We start from the raw sequence: 18,983 nt of genomic DNA, 5'->3' as shown, positions 1-18,983 counted from the left end.
ATTTTTCTATATTCATCTCTTTCTATTCAATTCATCTGTATTATTACTATTAAACTTTTCTAACAGTGGCTGGCAAACTATAGCTCTCAGACCAAATATTTTTGTTAATGAAGTTTTATGGAACAGCCACACCTACTGATTTATATGTCTATGGCTGTTCTTCAGGGACAATGACAAAGTTGAGTAGTTGTGAAAGAGACCATATGGCCCACAGAGCCCTAAAATATTTGCTGTCTGTCTCTTTTGCAGAAAGTTTGCAGATCTCTGTTCTCCAATGTCAACAAATGAGATTTTAAAAATTTTTATGTCAATATTACCAAATTGTCCTTTTACAAAATTCGCACACTTCCCAGCAGGAATATGAGATGATTCATCATCCTACCCAGTCTTAGGTATCACCATGATGCCCATTTTGACCAACTTTAAGATATGGTTCCTCCATTTTTCTGAATTTAATAATTTGTACCATGAATAACAAGAAACAAACAAAACTCAGGTTAGACTTCAGAGGTATGTGTGCGTTTTTTCTTCCATTTCTCCCTTCCTTCCTATTGTTGGAGTTTCAGGCCAGAATTGTAAAACATTTTCCAAGTCATTACCCCGTGTGATGACAAAGCATGTAATGGGATTTTTCATGCATAAGAAATAGAAAATAATAAAGAATGACCTTTATTTTTATTTTAACATATGTATTAGAAACTGAATTAAAAACCACACACACATCATAATACAGTGGATTAAAGGAAATTATCAGCAGAGAGGTTTTTTGTTTTTTTTTTTTGGAAACAAAAAGTGGTAATTCAAATTAAACACAACTCTGCATTAGGGATATTAATCTTTGTGATTTTGTTTTGTTTTGCTTTTTTGCTATTCAACATCAGAAGGTGTTAGATAGAGCTCAGTATATCAGGTACTTTTTTTTTTTTTTTTCCTGGTCTTTGATTCAGCAAGGGAGCCTGAGTCTCTGCTTATAACCACCTCACACTTTGAATTGGGACCTACAGAGAATGCACTCTTGAGATCACATCAGTTGCAGCAGGAGCAAGTTCATAAAGGAGCTATACCATTGATGCTACTGGTAACATCAGCTTCCGTCTGTAATGTTTGGCAGTGATGTCAGGATTCTAACTGACCCAGCTTTGCTGTGTCCTTAGGACATGCTGCAAGGCTGTGGAATTTCCGACTCTTTCTCCAGCCTGTCTCACAATTATGTTGCTACTGAATATCCTTTAATAACCCTTTGCTGCTTAAACCAGCTTATGTTGATTTCTGGTTTCAAGCTGACAAGAATTCTGACTGTTGAAATGTTCTGGAAGTGTAGTGTTAGCAGTGAGCTACCGAGACCTTGAAATATTCTTTTGCTTATTTCTACCTTTCTTTTAAGGTTGTTTATTTATTTATTTTACTAATCTTTACACCCAACATGGGGCTCGAACCCATGACCCCAAGATTAAGAGTCACATACTCCACCAACTGAGCCAGCCAGGTGCCCCTTTTCTACATTTTTTTAAACTAAAAAAATTTAAAACCTGTTTATAGGAGCTTACTTTAAAACTCTAAATTTTCGTATCATAAGTTTATTAATTACAATGTTATTTCTGCCACATGGTATAACTTTTTAAGTTTATTTTGAGAGAGAGAGGGTGGGGGAGGGGCAGAGAGAGAATCCTAAGCAGGCTCCATACTGTCAGCACAAAGCCTGATGTGGGGCTTGAGCCCATGAAACGTGAGATCATGACCTGAGCCAAAACCAAGAATCAGTCGCTCAACCAACTGAGCCACCCAGTGCCCCTAAATATATTTTCATTAAAACCTTGGTGCTGCAGATTTGACTTATAAGTTTACAGCAAAGCCCATTACCAGACCCATCAGCTGACTTTCTTTTCAATTTAAATAAATATGTTACCATGAATTCTGTGAGAACTGAACATCCCTGCAGTATGGATATGTTGTGGATCTAAAGTCCTGGTCACTCCACCTGGGCCAACTTTATGTCCTTCTAGCTCAATTTCTGGATACATAGGTATATAATAACCATTTTCCAGTTCTCTCAAAACTATTTCAGTGTGCTCCAGTCACTTTCAGTTGTTGATATGTGCATTTCTGTGTTTGAGGGCTTTTTCTGGAACGCTGTCTGTATGGTGATAGGTTGGAAATGCTAAGAACTTAGCAACCCCAGGAACCAGTCTTCAGTCCATGACTGACAAAGTGGGTTTCTAATACCTCAGCCCCTTCATCAAGTTGGGATAATTCAGTTGGTATATCTCCTGTCATTCAATACAGTAGCCGGATTAATAGCGCACCTTTCATTGGCTGTCTTCCTTTCCTTGTAATGCTTTTCTATCCCCTTATTGGGGATAGAAGTAGTTTATTCCCTAAATAAACTACTTGCACTTGAATTCATGCCTCAGGGTCTGCATTTGGGAGAACCCAAACTGAAATCATGAATACTTCTTCCTTTCAAAGGGGTCTATATCTTCCTTGAGCTTGAGAATAGCTGTAGCCTAACCATAGTGCTTGTCATCATCTGATTCCACCTGATCGTCTTTTAGATGATGCAAAGGACAGGATGGTCTTCTATTCAGGCATCTTTAAATATCCCTAGGTAAACCATCACTACTGTCGCCAAAGTTGGTCTGAAGTGGGAAGTTTACTCAAAAATGAAATATCTGTGTATGGTACCTTAACTGGGTAGCTGCATTGAAACCTCAGGCTCAGTGCTGTATTAAGAAATGAGTACAGATGGGGTGCCTGGGTGGCTCATTCGGTTAAGCGTCCAACTTCAGTTCAGGTCATGCTCTTGCGGTTCACGAGTTCAAGTCGCATGTCGGGCTCTGTGCTGACAGCTTGGAGCCTGGAGCCTGCTTCATATTCTGTGTCTCCCTCTCTCTCTGCCCCTCCCCGACTCGTGCTGTGTCTCTGTCTCTCTCTCAAAACGTTAAAAACATTAAAAAACATAAAAACATTAAAAAATTAAAAAAGAAATAAGTGCAGTAATTACTCAATTATCTGACAATGGCTTAGGAAAAATTTATGGTATTAGACTCTTGACTCTTGATGAAGGGATATCCCTCATCAAGCCTGAAATGGAAAAAGAAAAAAAAAAAAAAGAGGCAGAGAGTGAGTCCACAGTTCAGAGCTGTTCTCTTGCTCATTCCTTCCTTGGGGAGAGTGATATTCCCAAAGCCTGGATATGCCTCCTGATTGCCAGTGACTAGTCTCTGTCCTAATCTCATGTATACCTTTTACTTCTCTTGCTTACTGGTTCAAAGGCAAACCAAAGTGAAAGTACCATTGAAGAGAGCCCAGGTGGCCAGTCAGTTGAGCATCCAACTCTTGATTTTGGCTCAGGTCATGGTCACAGGGTCAGAAGATTGAGTCCCTTGTCGGACTCCATGCTGAGCAAGGAGCCTGCTTAAGATTCTCTCTCTCTCTGCCCCTTTCTCTCTCTCTCTCTCTCTCTCTCTCTCTCTCTCTCTCTCTCTCATAAATAAAAAAATAAAATAAAAATAAGATAGTAAAAAACCAAAAACAGTGAAAGCACCATTAAGTGAATCCGAGTGGCCATTCTGACCCATCCCCAAACTCTGGCCAGCGTGCAGTCTGGCCATAGGTAGAGTGCTACCAGTAAGCCTGGGTATCTCCCAAACATTGGGCTCTTCAGGTAAACATTTGACAAATCTAAGCTCACCTTCCTCTTCAACACCACAGTCAACTAGTTATGACATTGAGAAGCCTGAGCCAAACTGGCTGTTTGGTGATTTAGGTGGTAGAGATGAAGGTTTGAGCCACCTGTGCCTCTTTCCTGAAATAACTGGGTGTGAGATGTTGAGTTTGCAAAAGGCTTCTCAGGTTTTTGTTGGGATGGTGACAGTGATGAGACTGGCCTTGTTATATTCCCCCTCTGAGTTCTGAGATCTCTTTATAGACCTTTCCGTTTAGAGGAATGTCTTAGGACAGAGTCTCCACAAGCACAACTTGAAGGAAGGATTTATTTATATGTCAATGGTTTACTAAGGAAGTGTTCCTAACAGGAATCCGTAAGGAAGCGAGGAAAGCAGGAGAAGAAGTGGACCCAAGCACAGGTACATTTGCAGGCTAGGTCTCACCAAAGATGGTTTGAGTCTGGCCCACTGGAAAATGTTGATGTGTGAGTTGGCACTGTGCAGTTTTATCCTCATCCGAGGCAAGGGACCTGGGCTTCTCCAACTCCCTGTCTGGTCCTTAGGAAGGGCTGCCTTGAGTGGGGGCAGCAGACTTCTAGCTCACTGTAAGTGAAGGCAAAACCCAACTAGCCTAAGGGTAGGCAGTATTCTGGAAAAGAGTACAGGTCCTGACCTCTGGAATAAATGGTTTTGAAGTCAGGAGAGAGGTGCCCAAGTAAGTATAAAAGCAATCCAGGTCAAGTCCGTAAAGCTCCCACAGAAGAGCAAGGGAACTTTATTCATAGGACTCCTTATTAAGTCACATTTCATTGGTCAAAATGTGATTGATACATGTGCCTCCCTGAACCAATCAGTGTGGTTAGGTGCAGGATACTCTGCTGAACTTAACCAACCTGGGGATGGGATCTATGCTCAAACCACATGGCTGCTTTGTACTGGGATGGGTGAGTTCTGTGATAGAAAATGTTTGGACAAAAGGAGAAATGAATCCTGAGGAAGCAGCCAACAAATACCCACTTTTCCCTAAGAGCTATTTGAAGCTAATGCAACAAAGCTCCAAAGCTCTAAGCAGCTCATAAATTCAGTTATATCAAGTTGAATCATATTCCCTATATATAATACCTATAGTATCTAAAATGTTACTAAACATTTTTTTTTTCCTTTTGCATTTGCTTGAAGTTTTTAATATAACCATGAACCTAAGTTTGGAAATAAAGATTTAAACATAAGCATTTGCAATTGCTGTCCCTTTAGTGAGAAGTCCTAAAAATCTGATGGCTCAGAATACATTTGTTTTTTCTAGGGACCCCTGGCCACAAAATTTCTGAACAGAAAGCATAACATAGGGCTTCTGCTAACTCAGGACAGAGACATTTTTCTGAGGCTTTTCTTTCTGTGTTGTCTGCACATAATCAGCTCCCCTATACATTTTCAAATAGTCTCTGAAGATATACAGGTTGTATCTTTCCCATAATTCCTTATTCTTTTGTTTTCCTTAATAATTACTTTCAAACATTTCCATGCTTACCGTGATACACACATTGAGAATGAGCTGTGCAAAATAAATATTTTGTTTTAGGTCCAAAAGAACTAGACTTTTTTATGTCTGAGAAAATATTTCAAAACTTACCACCTACACAGCAATAAATCATTTAATGATAACCCTTTAAGTGTACCATTAGAACTCGTCTAGAATTTCATGAAAGACCTGCCAGGTTATTTCCATGGCAATTGGTCTAATTTTAGAGATATTATCCTAAGGAGCATTCCATGTTGTTTAAAAAAAAAAAAAAAAAATCAAATGAGTAAGTTTGAAGATCTGATTGGCATTATTCGATGATTCCTGAATCAGGCAGCATCCCATCTAGCGAACAGAAGAGAGCTCTGAGTTGTATGAAATGGTTAAGTTTTTACAGGCAGGAGGGTAGGACCAGAAAGGCAAAAGAATGGATTATTTCAGGTGGTTACCTTCCCTTAGGTGCAGGCCAGTGGGTCTCATCAGGCAGATTACTTCACTAGTGCTGACCAGGAAATTCCAGACTATTAAAATTCCACTCCTGGAAGAGGCTGTAACTGTAGGTAGGTTACATATTAAGTTGTGGGGCATAGCAAGTGACTCCACTTTGGGCTTGTTGTTTCTTTTTAACAATGTAAACAATTCATATTTACTACAATTTTTTGAAAAAAAACTTTTTTTTTTTTTAAGTTGAGCTAGCATTCATATCAGGGTCTGCTGAATGAGAGCAGTGCTGATGTTATGCGTGGGCTATATTAGACCTTACATAAGGTACAAAACTATGTCATATTTTAACAGCTGTGACAGTAAGTGGGGGTATATATAGATGTACTAGTGAAGCAAATTATTGAAGAATATTATTTTTTATTCTTTTATTACTGGTCACTTTTACTTATGTTGAGTATAGCTTGGGTTGCTAATTAGTGGTAGTGATATAAAATATCTTTTACAAATTAGGTAACAACATGAGTTTATTTGAAAAAAAATAAAATAATGAAGTTATTTATATGTCTTTAGATGTTATCATATATATATTATATATATATATAGGTTGTATATATATGTAATAATATATATATATATATATATAATATATATAGGTATGTTCTCACCTGTAATAACAATCATTGAAGGTGGTATAAGTATGACTGAAATTTAAGGAATGTCGACTTTGCCCTTCAGCATATGCTAATGGACTTGTAAATGCAAATGAAAGGTTATCTTCTAAATGGAGGTGATCCTAGACTCCTCAGAGAACTCTGAAAGTTTAAACAATAACAAGTGTAGTGCATTCAGTGCAAAGAAAAGCAGAATCAGTTTATAGAGATGTATCTGCTCCTCGGCAGAAAGGTATCAACATTGTAAGGAATGGATAAGCACCTTAGAAGCAGGATGTTTAGAAGTAAAGGTGCAGGAAAAGGAAATTTGCCAGAGCCGACTTCACCTAGAGAAAGAATGTTCTATGAGGCTGATGTAAGAAGCCACTTGACAAGGATATTGCTATTGTCACGTGGAAGCTAGATTTCATGACCCATTCCAGTAATCTAAGTCCTTGTTCAGGCTGATCTATCTAGACTGCTTAGCAGTTACACTGCTTATAAATAAGGGAAGTGGCTCAAACAGCGTTCTATGATGAGCTTTGTTAGTATGGATCAGCTTCTTGAGAAGCTAATTATATTCCCATTGATGAGATTAAGTTTCTAAATCTGAAAGGTTCAAGGCCAACCTTGAACTGGACTGGGTGATTGCATGAACATGTGCGCTCACTTTGTGAGGATCTGGGTGAGCTCCACATCTGGAAAATCCCTACGTCTCAACAAGGCTTACCTGTTTTTAACTTTTTCACTTCTGCTGTTCATGTTATTTGTCATTCGAACCAAGTTCTTAATGTTATTTTATACCATATTAACATATGAGATAATTTGCAGATATTCTCTTAAGGAAAAAAGATTTATTTCTGTTTCTCATTTTTGAAAATGTAAGGACTCAATGTTTTGCAAAAAATGTTGAGTTATTTGAGTATCCACCTGCCTGAAATTGAAGCATCAGACACATTAAATATTTCTCATTCAAACTGCTGTATATCTTTCTCTTTCTTCATTGCCAACTCTTTTGAATGAGCCATTTGCTCTCACTGCCTCCACTTGTTTAGTGCCAAGTTTCCTCTCTCCACCCCCCACCATCTGGTTCCCACCTCCATTATTCTGCTGAAACTCTGCAAGATTTCTGACTGATAGAGCTGCTTAATCCTCATGTCACTTGACTTCTCTGCAGAGTTGGATGGTCTGTTTTATTTTATGCTTTGAAACATACCTCCTTTCCTTTCTGATGTCCAAGACCTACTGTCTCCTCTTAATTTTCCCCCTGACAGCGAATACTCCTTTCCTTCTTTTGGTGTGTTTCACTGTAAGCTTTTTTTGAAAAAGAAATAATACCTGGCAAATGAAGCTCATCTTTTTCCTATTCTTCTCCTCCACTCTATTCTCCTATTCTGAAGTTGTATTATTATTAACATGCTTTCCTACATTTGTGTGTCCACATACAGTATGTGTTAACTTTATGTTTTAAACTTTCACATACACAGAATCATAGCATCCTTTGTAGCTTGCTTTCACTGAACATTATTTGAGATTCACCTGCTTTGATATATCTAGATCAGTTAATTCACTTTAATTTCTCTGTGATCTTTTGTGTATGAATTAATGACAGTTTTAATGACCCTTTAAACACAGACTTTTAAAATTAAGACTTTATTGTTCAGGGCAGTTTTAGGTTCACAGCAAAATTGAGGGGAATGTGCAGAGATTTCCCATATACCCTTTATTCCTACACTTCCATAACCTCCCTCCTATCAACGTCCCCACAGAGTGTACATTTGTTACAATTGATGAACCAACATTGACACATCGTAATCAACCAAATTCCATAGTTTACATTACTGTTCACTTTTGGTGTTATATGTTCTGTGAGTTTAGACAGTTGTATATTGACATGTATCTACCATACAGTATCATGTAGAATAGTTTCACTGCCCTAAAAATACTCTGTGTTCTGTCTATTCATCCCTTCCTCCCCGACCAACCCCTGTCAACCCAGTACTGACCTTTTCATTGTCTCCATAGTTTTATCTTTGCCAGAAAGTTACATAGTTGGAATCATACAGAATGTAGCCTTTTCAGATTGGCTTCTTTCACTTAGTAATATATATCTAAGTTTCCTCCATGTCTTTGTTGGTTTAATATCTCCTTCTGATTTAGTGCTGAATAATACTCCCATTTCCGGAGTGTGCTAGAATTTGTTTATCCATTCACCTACTGAAGGACATCTAGCTTCCAACTTTTGACAGTTAAAAATAAAGCTGCTGCTGGGGCGCCTGGGTGGCTCAGTCGGTTGGGCGTCCGACTTCGGCTTAGGTCATGATCTCGCAGTCCGTGAGTTCGAGCCCCTCATCGGGCTCTGGGCTGACAGCTCAGAGCCTAGAGCCTGTTTCGGATTCTGTGTCTCCCTCTCTCTCTGACCCTCTCCTGCTCATGCTCTGTCTTTCTCTGTCTCAAAAATAAATAAATGTTAAAAAAAAATTAAAAAAAAAAATAAAGCTGCTGTAAATATCTGTGTGCAAATTTTTGTGTGGACATAAGTTTTCAACTCCTGAATTCAAACTTCTAAGAGACTTGGTATTATTTTACATATTTTTAAGTGATTTCATCTATTCCCATTGTACCAGCTACCAGTTATAGACCAATGACTTCCATAACTCCATTAGCCTCAGAGATGATTTTGGGGATAATTTCAACAAGCTCCATGTGTATATTTCTTGTAGGTATTCAACTTGTCCAAAAATGACCATTGTTACTATTCCTGAAAGCTTTTACTTCTCTCATCCTTTTTCTCCTACCACAGTTGAGAAAACCAGTACTCTCCCAGTCACCAAAAATAGAAAACATGTTTTAACCTATTTCTGTCATGTTTTTTCTCATTGTCTGTCTAATCCTGACTCTTTACACAATATGTCTCCTTTTTTTTTTTTCTTTTCTGTGTCTACCTCCATTGGTTTAGACCAAGCCTTTATTACTCTTACTGCACTAACACAATTTCTTTCCAAATATTTCCCATGTGTCTAATTTCCCCCATTCTTATTTATCCTTCATCATGCTGCCAGAGTTATCTTTCTAAAAAGAAGCTGGTATATTTTTCTGGAAAGGGATAGTAAATATTTTAGTCATTGTGGGTTATATGGTCTCTGTGTCAACTATTAATCCTACCATTGTAGCATACTAGTCACAGATAGGAATACATAAATGACTACTCCAATAAAACTTACAGAAGCAGTCAATAAGCTAGATTTGGCCCAGGGCTGTAGTCTGCTGACCTCTATCCTACAACATAACTTGGATCATGCATCTCCCCACCAAAGCCTTTCCATTTCCTACAGAACATAATATTCACTATCCTTCTGAATCTGGCATTACTAACTTAACCACTTATGATCAGTTGCCTCAAACTCTGAAGTTTCCAGCTATATTCTGGTATGTTCCTTGGTATCCTGATCTCATGGCAATGGGAAAAATGGTTCGGAGGCAGTAGGCCTGGGGATTTGGTTGTGGGAGGATGAGAATGCTTCTGTCTGACAGTTCTGTATTCTCAATAAATTATGGGCAAGGATACCTGCTAAGAGATAAAGGTGGAAGAGGGAGAGTAGAAGATAAATGAAAGAGAATCCAGATCAATATGTTCATCCTGGGGAACAGAAAAATAAAATTATTAGAGAAATCTAGCAAGATTTCTGGGTCATAGTCAAGATTCAAACTGTGGCCTGAGATTACGAATTTAAAGTGAAACTAGTTACACGATTATGTAATCTGTGGTCACTAACATTTCTGTGCAAACAAGGAGAAAGTCTGAAGCCACAAGAGTTCATACATGGATTAGGGTTTTGTAGGGTGAGCTCAGTTGACGGAAAGAAGGAACTAAGAGTTGGCAGTATTTACAAAGGGTCATTATGTTGATAATGGAATCTGTGCTAAACAAGATGGGAAGTGATGACAGGAGGGGGCTGATGGATAATAAGAAAGGGGGGATGAGAGGATCAGATGTCCCCACATCATTGAAGAACTGTGTAATTGTATGGAAGTACTTGTGCCCACTGAATACATTGGAAGCTGCCCTAGGAAAGTTCGGTGTTTGGATAGGAATGTTTTGAAAAGGTTTGTATTTTTTAAGAGATGTAAAGATCCAGGGTATGACTGCATAAAGTGAGTGACTGAAGTGGAAAAGAAAAATGTCAGTGGAATATAGAAATCAGGAAACTGAGAAGTTGGAGCTTTTTGATGGGTCCCCCCCACTTACGTATTGAAATCACCAAATATAAGGAAAGGAAACCAAAATTGGAACATTGCCAGGAACCAGAGGCTGGTGAAAGATGAGGTGTGACTAGGAGGTTGAGAAGAGTGTAAGAAGGTGCAGGAAACAGTGATACATCCAAATGACAGCATTAAAAGAACAGTGATTCTTGCAGGAGGAAAAGGGTGACATCATTTGGAAGTAGCAAGGGGGAGCAAGAAATACACCTACCTCAATCAACTCCATATAATCAGCTTCTGGCCCTGATGTTTGCTCAGGACCCAGGTAGGTTTCAAGTAAGGCAAGGAGGTGAAGGGAACACATATTTGAAGAATAGGAACGGCTGCTTCAGATTGGGGTCGAAGGAGACACTGGAAGAATTTGTTTGGTAAGAGAGGGAAGTGGAGAGGATATATAGCTTGTGGGTTAAGAATTTTTGAGAAAGAATAACTTAGGCTGAGACTCCTGCTAATTAGTGAAGCATGATGGCATTAGTCCTGAGAGGTTCACCTTGTAATACTCTTGATAGTGTGTTGGCTCAGGACTAGTGGTTATTCTCAGTAATTGAAAGTTCTAGATTCATCTGCTACAATTAGCTCACTTAGCTTGGGCAAGGCTCTAAACCATTCAAAACCGCAATTTTCCCTCTATGCAGTGAGGAGTTGGTCTAAATAATCTCTTGAACTTCAGGTATTTAATTAATTTATTTGGGTTGGGGGAGACGGGAGAGGGAACAAGCAAGGGAGGGAGGGAGAGAGAGAGAGAGAGAGAGAGAGAGAGAGAGAGAGAGAGAGAAAATCCCAAGCAAGCAGGCTCCATGCTCTGTGTTTGTTTGTTTGTTTTTTTGCATTTATTTATTTTTGAGAGACAGAGAGAGACGGTGTGAGCAGGGGAGGGGCAGAGAGAGAGGGAGACGCAGAATCAGAAGCAGGCTGCAGGCTCCGAGCTGTCAGGACAGAGCTGGACCTGGTGCTTGAACCCATGAACCGTGAGGTCATGACCTGAGCCGAAGTCAGACGCTTAACCGACTGAGCCACTCAGGTGCCCCAACCATGCTCTGTGTTTAGACACCAGGTTAAATCTCAGGACCCTGAGATCATATCCTGAGCCAAAATCAAGAGTCGAATGCTTGACTGACTGAGCTACCCAGGTGTCCCAAACTTAAAGCATTTTAAATATCTGAAAGCAAAGAAATAGGGTCATGGCACTCATGAGTTTGCAGTATTAGAAATAAATATTTATTCTGCAAATCAGTGATGTATCAAGAGTGAATATTAGGAAGAAAGAAATACCGGAGAGTTTATGCATCTGCTACATTTGGCTTCACAGTAAGTTAATGATTTCAACAAACTAGAGATAAGTGACAGAACAGTTCAGAATGTATATTTTAGAGCTATTTGGTAATGCCTTCCTGCTAAAGCAAATACACTTTGTTAACTCATAAATATGAAATAGTGATAGATTTATGATATCTCAAATCGTAGGTAGTAATTAAAGTTGGAACTGAATCGCCAGCCCTTATCTCATCCTCTTCCCATTTTTATTCCCCTCCTTATTCAATTTGTGTTATTAGTTGATCATATTATTGTTATAATAGCATGATGCATGAATGAGACCGTTGAATCATAATTGGTGAAGGCAATGAGTTAGTGAGGAGGTTTATTCAATCAAGAATGAAAATGCTTCTTCACAAGTTTTTAATATTTAGACTAATTTCCTACTAACCTACTTAGTGGAATTGTTGGATCAATTCAGTCAACCCTGTAACCATGCTAATAAGCCTACTGGTTAAACATTGTATTTCAGTCCATATTGGAGAACAGCTTTGGATCCAATTAGATGACGGATCTTATCAGGTGAGGACTTTGTCCTGCTGTCTTGATATTTAGCTGAGTTTGGTGTCCTGGTATGTGTTTTGTTGAATGGCTTAGACTCTTCAAAGAGAGAGGTCTCTAAGAGAAAAACCAGCAAAGTTTGAGCTTGGTTGGGAAAGGACATTGCATAAAATCAAAGGCAGGTAATATGGACATTACATATTCCTTATTTGCAAATAAAAATGATATATATTTGAGCTATAAATCTTATAATGTGAATTAATTTCAAATAGAGGCAAAATGTTAAGAACTGGAATATTTCACTAGTTTAAAAGTGTATATGTATAAAATTGGTATAGAAGTTTCTTATAATATTGAATGTAATTTAAATGTTTGTATCTGAGAAATAGGGCATATTTGCTTATTTCATACTAGGTATTGCACCTACAGTTTGGGTAATTGGCCACTAGATGGCAGAACTGTGATGTGCAAGTAGGTCAGAAGACCTAAAGGGGCATTCTGAAAATAAAATAAAAAATAAAATAAAATAAAATAAAATAAAATAAAATAAAATAAAGGGGAATTCTGTAGGCTTAGATAATTTAAAGAGCCAGCACATGGAATTCCTTAAAATACAGTTTAAATGCACAAGTTAAGCAAATACTGGTAAGATTTTTATAAATGAATATTATATGATCTAGGTCATCAAAGAGTTGATAGTTCAAGATAGGTGTGAGGTTTTTATGTTTTTTAAAGCACTGTAATAGAATGTGATAAATACCATTACAGATTTTTTTATGTCAAAGTATAATGGGAACATGGGGACTGTTAGAATTAATTCTACCTGTAATGGTGATGTTGAGACAAGGAGTTCTTGGAAAGGTATAGAGAATGTAAAAGTCAAAGAGGAGCATGTCTTCTAAAAAACAAAACAAAAAACATAATCTAAAACAAAAAGTATAAAAATAACATCTTTTATGAATAAAGTGGCAAAATAAAATTTAAAATAAGATGAAAAAACCCAAAAAAACTAATTCCTATGTAATCTTTACTTCTGATCCAGTGATCACAACCAGGGACAATTTGCCTCCCATAGCACATTTAGCAGTGTTTGTAGATATTGTTGATTGTCACAATTGGGGAGGGGGTGCTACTGGAATCAAGTGTATAAAGGTCAGGGATGCTGCTGAGCAGCCTACTCTGCACAGGACAGGCTCCACAAGAAAAATACTACCTGGCCCAAAACAGTAACAGTGCCAAGGTATTGTAAATATAGGTAAATAAATCCAGAGGTTTAAAATTGGACAGTAGAACACAGGTGAAATTCAGTATTTAGGAACAAGTTCAGTTTGGAACATGAAAACTAGAATTTTTATTTCAAGAACAAGAGCAGATGAGATCTGGTGTTTGGCAGGGGGGAGGCTGGAAACAGCACCTTGGATTAAAGATATTTGGGCAAGACTTCTCAACCACAGTTGGAGCTAGGACAACACAGGCTTGATTTTGCCCTGGCAAATAAGGGCCAGGGGGTGGAGTGGCCAGAGTCAGCTCCGTGGAACATGCACAACAGGGTTCAGATCTAGGCTTTGGCATTTATTAGCTGGGTGACTCATCTAACTTCTAAGGTTCCATTCCTTTAAAATGGGGAAACTTATTGAAAGGATTAGAAATGTATGTTAAGTACCTACGGCATAAAGGTGCTGCATAAATGGTATTTAACATTACTGAGATACCGTACCAGTTCTCTCTCATTCCACAGTTGTCTTCGCCCCTTCTGGAAAATTACTCAGGATACAACTATATTTCATAACTTCGAAAATAGAAAAACATATGAATTGTGGGATGGGAAGAAGAAAAGTAAATGACAAAACACGAAACTTTTGCAAGACATCATTGGGAGAAGTACTGAAAGCTGAGTCAGAATCACCAAGCTCTCTGAACAGTATTGTTATCTGTTAGGAAAGAAATAGCTAATATTTCCATGAGGAGGAGAGGGGGTTCAGGGATGGGGGGTGGAGGGAGATGAGGCTGTGATTAGCCAAACACAGCCTGGCTAAATCCAACTGTGCTGTTCCTGCACCTACACATCTGAGTGGAATGAAGCCCACAACAGTGCTGACTACTGTCGCTTGCTGTCACTACCACTGTTCCTAAAGTAGGTGACATTGCCCTGCAGCGATGCCGATACCATATATCCCCAATCCATACTCTTCCTTGTTGATTACTTCATACTTTCTGCACCTCTCCTCAAACCTCCAAGGCCTTCTCCACCGAAATCACTCTTAGCTGATGACCCTGGTTCCTATTTCACTGGCAAAATAGAAACCTTCATAGGAGAACTTTCATGAACTCTCACACCTCATCTACTTACCTCCTGCATCTGTGTGCATTCGCTCTGCCTTCCTTTTCTGTTACTAAGCATGCACTTAAATTGTCTGTATTCTTAAATAAGGTCAGTTTCTCACTGTTGTACTATATTCCATCCCTTTTCACCACTAAAGGCATGATTCCAGCAATTCTTACCCATTCTTTTGGATCATAATTATTCCCTCTCTTTTGGGTTGTTACATCACCATACTAACTGCTGTTATATCTCCCATTAATTTTTTTTTTTTTTTTTTTTTTTGCTATGCCAACTTCATTTTGCTTCTTATATATAAAAAAAACTTTGGAATTCTCTATACTGAGAATTACAATCCATTAGGCTTTTATCACTGCTTCACAAAAACTGTTTTTCACCAGGACAATTTGTGTTGCTAAATTTGATCATGAGCTCTCACACCTCATCTCCCCTGAACTCTTAGCATTTGATATGGTCAGTTATATTTTCCTCCTTAAAACATTTTCTTGGTTTTCTAGCTTCCACACCTTGCTGGCTTTCTTTCTGCTTTGCTTGTTGCTTCTCAGTCTCTTGTTTTCCTTCTACATGCTCTCTTTCCCAACTTCTATATCTTGGAATGCCCTGTAGTTAGTCTTGAGACCTCTCCCTTGTCTATCTATGTTCAGTCTCTTCATAATTTTATTCAGTGTCATAGCTTTAAATACCATATGCTGATGACTCCCATATTTATATCTCTGGCTTGAACCTCTATCCTGAATTCAGGCTTATTGCTCAGACTTCTTCCTCAGCGTCTTGAGTTGCAGGTTTAATATCCATCTCAAAGTTAATGTGTCTAACACTGAACTCTACATACAAACTCCCAAACGTCCTCATCTCAGTTAATAGAAATGTAATTCTTCATTTGCTGAGGCCAAAACTTTGGAGTAATGCCTAACACCTTTCTCTTTTATTAAAAACATCTCACATCTGAAGTGTCAGCAGATTCCATTGTCTGACTCTATTTTCACTTATACCTCAAATCTGTCCAATTGGTCCATTTCTCCCTGCACCCTCACCCTCCCTGCCCCCCATACTGTTACCGTTCTGGTACAAGTCCTTCTTCTGTCACCTGGTATTGCAGTGGAGTGATTGGTTGCTTTTCCTGAGTATTCTTTGGTCCTCTTTTCCCAATCTGTTTTTAATACAGAAGCCGGAATCATACTCTAAGATGTAGTCAGATCATATCACCCCTCTGCTAAAATTCTCCACTCACTTCCAAAAGAATCTGTGTGATCTAGTCCCCTATTAACTTACACCTTTACTATTATTCCCTTGCTCACCCAGCTGTAGCCACAATGGCCTCATCACTGTTTCTTGAATGCTTCAGTAACAGCCTTGCCTCAAGTTTTGTATACTTGCTGTTCTTTCTGCTTTTCTTTTAGATTCCCTTGTGGTTCCATCTTTTCCTAAGGGACTTTACTCAAATGCTGTCTTCTCAATGAGGTCATCTTTGGTTACTTAATCTAAAATTTGACACCTGTTTGTAAACATTTTCTCTATTCTCCTTTTATGCTTTAGTTTTTCTCAACTCTTAACACTCTCTAGATACTATATATTTACATTCTATGAATTTGTTCTGCTCATTGTCACTCTCCCCTCTCCAAGGGGACAGGGTTTCTTATCTATTTTGTTCATTACTATAATAGTGCCTAGAATAGGGCCTGCCACATAGTAAGTACTCAATAAATATTTGTTCAGTGAATTTCAAATGACTGTTGAGTGAACATCAAATGACTCTGATAACCCTATAACATCCACACTGGGGAGGAAGGTTAGAGTAGGCATGAAAAATTTTTACACAGTAATATTCAACAATGTAATTTGGCAAAAAATATCAAAAACACTTCCTCTCAGAATCACTAAAATTACTCAGAATCCTTCAGAGCCATAACTGATGGCAATTCTTCCCAGCATGGTATTGTCCAACGGCCTTGGGACAGCATCAGTCATCTGAAGGCTTGACCGGGAGCTCAGCCAGACCTCTCAGTCAGATCTCAGTTCTTTTTTTTTTTTAATTTTATTTTTTATTTTTTAAAATTTACATCCAAATTAGTTAACATATAGTGAAACAATGATTTCAGGAGTAGATTCCTCAGATCTCAGTTCTTTTCACATCGTCCTCTACATTGAGCTTTAAGTTACTGTGACCAGATTCCAAGAGCAAGCATTCCGAGAAGTAAGAAGCAGAAGCTGTGGGGTCAGTTGAAGGCTAGACCCAGAATAGGCACAGAATAAGTTCTGTTTCATCCTATTAGAGCCATCATAAGCCCAGCCCAGAGACTGTGGAAGGGGGACTGCACAAGATTCATTAACTATCTACCACATTTGGGTACTTTCACTAGACACCTCTGAAACACTGAATCTCATTCCTTGTGCCCACCTTTGATTTTAGCTGAAGCTAAAGTGTGTACTTCTGTGCAAGCTCAGGCTGCCTTTGCACTTCTCACTTCAAGTGAGAGGCAGATTTTTCAGCTTTCTGCCCCAAATCTTTCTGTTATACCAGGGAGCCTGAAAATACAGGTGAGTTAACTTCTAGGACAACCTTATATCAACAGGAGATGGAAGCTCCAGCTTCTTGTCCCTTGGGAAGCATAATGTATGCATCAGGACACTCAGGTGAATTGAGCCCCTTTTGTCCACAGTGGGAATTTGGTTATGGACACTTATATTGGATTTTTCAGGTTTTTTGTTTAATGTTTATTTACTTTTGAGAGAGACAGAGTGGGATTGGGGGTGGGAGGCACAAAGAGAGGAGGAGACAGAGGATCCAAGCAGGCTCTGCGCTGTCCGCATAGAACCTGATGTGGGGCTTGAACTCAAACTGCAAGATCATGATGTGAGCCAAAGTTGGATGCTCAACCAACTGAGCCACCCAGATGCATGGATTTTTCTATTTTTTGAACTCACTTTCCCTGGGTCCTTTGTCCTATGTCCTAGGATCACCACCCAAATAAACTACCTGACTCTTTTTTGGGAAAACACACTTGGGTATTTTAGGTAATAATGAGAAAAATCCTTGCATCTTTCATTTAAAGAACAAAATTAGGACTTCTGAAAATGGTTGAACTTGTGACTATAAATTCCAGTCTTTCCATTTCTGTAAAAGGGTTTATAGTCTGAGGGCTGGAGATGTGTTTCAGTGTATAAAGCTAATTGAGGTGATAGGGAAGAGGTTTAATCCTTTGTCAAATGGAGGACCAATTGGAGAGGATGACTCATTCTGTCTTGGCTGTTCCTGCAAAGAAGTTGGATGTCTCCAGATTTAGAAATAATGCATGTAAATGTGCATGCAACTTTCCTTTTTTTAATATAGATTAAGCCTTATTGGAAGGATAATTCTGTCTCCTTAGGAAAGGTGACAATTGCAAAATTTTCCTGTTTTAGGAAAAGAAAATATTCAGTACAAAGCCTTTAAATGTGGTTTATAAGCTAAGATCTGGCACCTTCATTCAGTAAATAATTCAGTTGAAATGAAAGAAGCTTTTATGCAAACTTTGGAAGAGTCTTAATATGTATATGTTGTATATGTATGTATTTACTAGTTGAATTTATATTTGAAGATGTATATTTGAAGTAATGTACTTAAATTATACTTCTTTCACAATTTATTTCTCATCTTCAGAAAAATGATTTACAACTGGCTTTCAATGATACATAAATATGACCAGGTAGGAAGTATTAGAATTAAAACAGAAGAAAGAGTAACAAGGTGGGGCACAAAGCAGATATGCATTCAAATATATGTGCTTCTGTGCCGGCCTTTGTCATGTCTGCTCCGCTTGAGATGAATATAGAAGAATACCTGTGGAAGGCTGACTTTCTCTCCAAAATATAACTTGGATCTGTTCTAGCATACAGTTGAACATAAAATGGAATCCAAAAGTGTAGCATGGCAACTATTAATTTAGTTTGAAAATACTTTAAAACAGCTATAATCAGATACTTGCTTCAGGTGAAAAACCACAAAAACAGAATTCTTAACCACCACCACCACCGCCCCCCCACCAGCACCTATAGAATACCTGACTTTGAGGAGAGCCATTTCCTCCCACATCCTCCAAGATGTTCTGTTTGTTCAATGTTCACCAAAATAACTGAGATCACTCCTTGTATTGGCTTGTTGTTTATAAATTAGTTGAAAGTTCTGGGACACCCTCCAAAAGCAACTATTTTCACATTTAAAAAGTTAGTCTGTAACTCTTTTCTGACAATAATGAGTTTGCAGAACCTGTTGTTTGTGCAGGCTACTCACGATTTGAGATAATAAT

At 38.4% G+C, this 18,983-nt stretch overlaps 1 long non-coding RNA gene across 2 annotated transcripts in view; it reads left to right on the top strand.

Annotated features, from left to right (window-relative positions):
• Positions 1-2,965: 2,965 nt before the first annotated feature.
• The window catches only part of LOC109248376 (uncharacterized), an 87,267-nt gene continuing 71,249 nt past the window's right edge, over positions 2,966-18,983 (top strand). For both annotated transcript variants that reach the window (XR_002072019.2, XR_002072020.2), the window contains exon 1: positions 2,966-4,085. This is a non-coding gene — a long non-coding RNA (uncharacterized LOC109248376). The remainder of the gene's footprint in view (positions 4,086-18,983) is intronic.

This window comes from Panthera pardus, unplaced genomic scaffold (genome assembly GCF_024362965.1).
Source record: "Panthera pardus isolate Hobbes unplaced genomic scaffold, ASM2436296v1 HiC_scaffold_8, whole genome shotgun sequence".
Classification (NCBI taxonomy): domain Eukaryota; kingdom Metazoa; phylum Chordata; class Mammalia; order Carnivora; family Felidae; genus Panthera; species Panthera pardus.
This window is presented reverse-complemented; position numbering and strand designations above follow the sequence as displayed.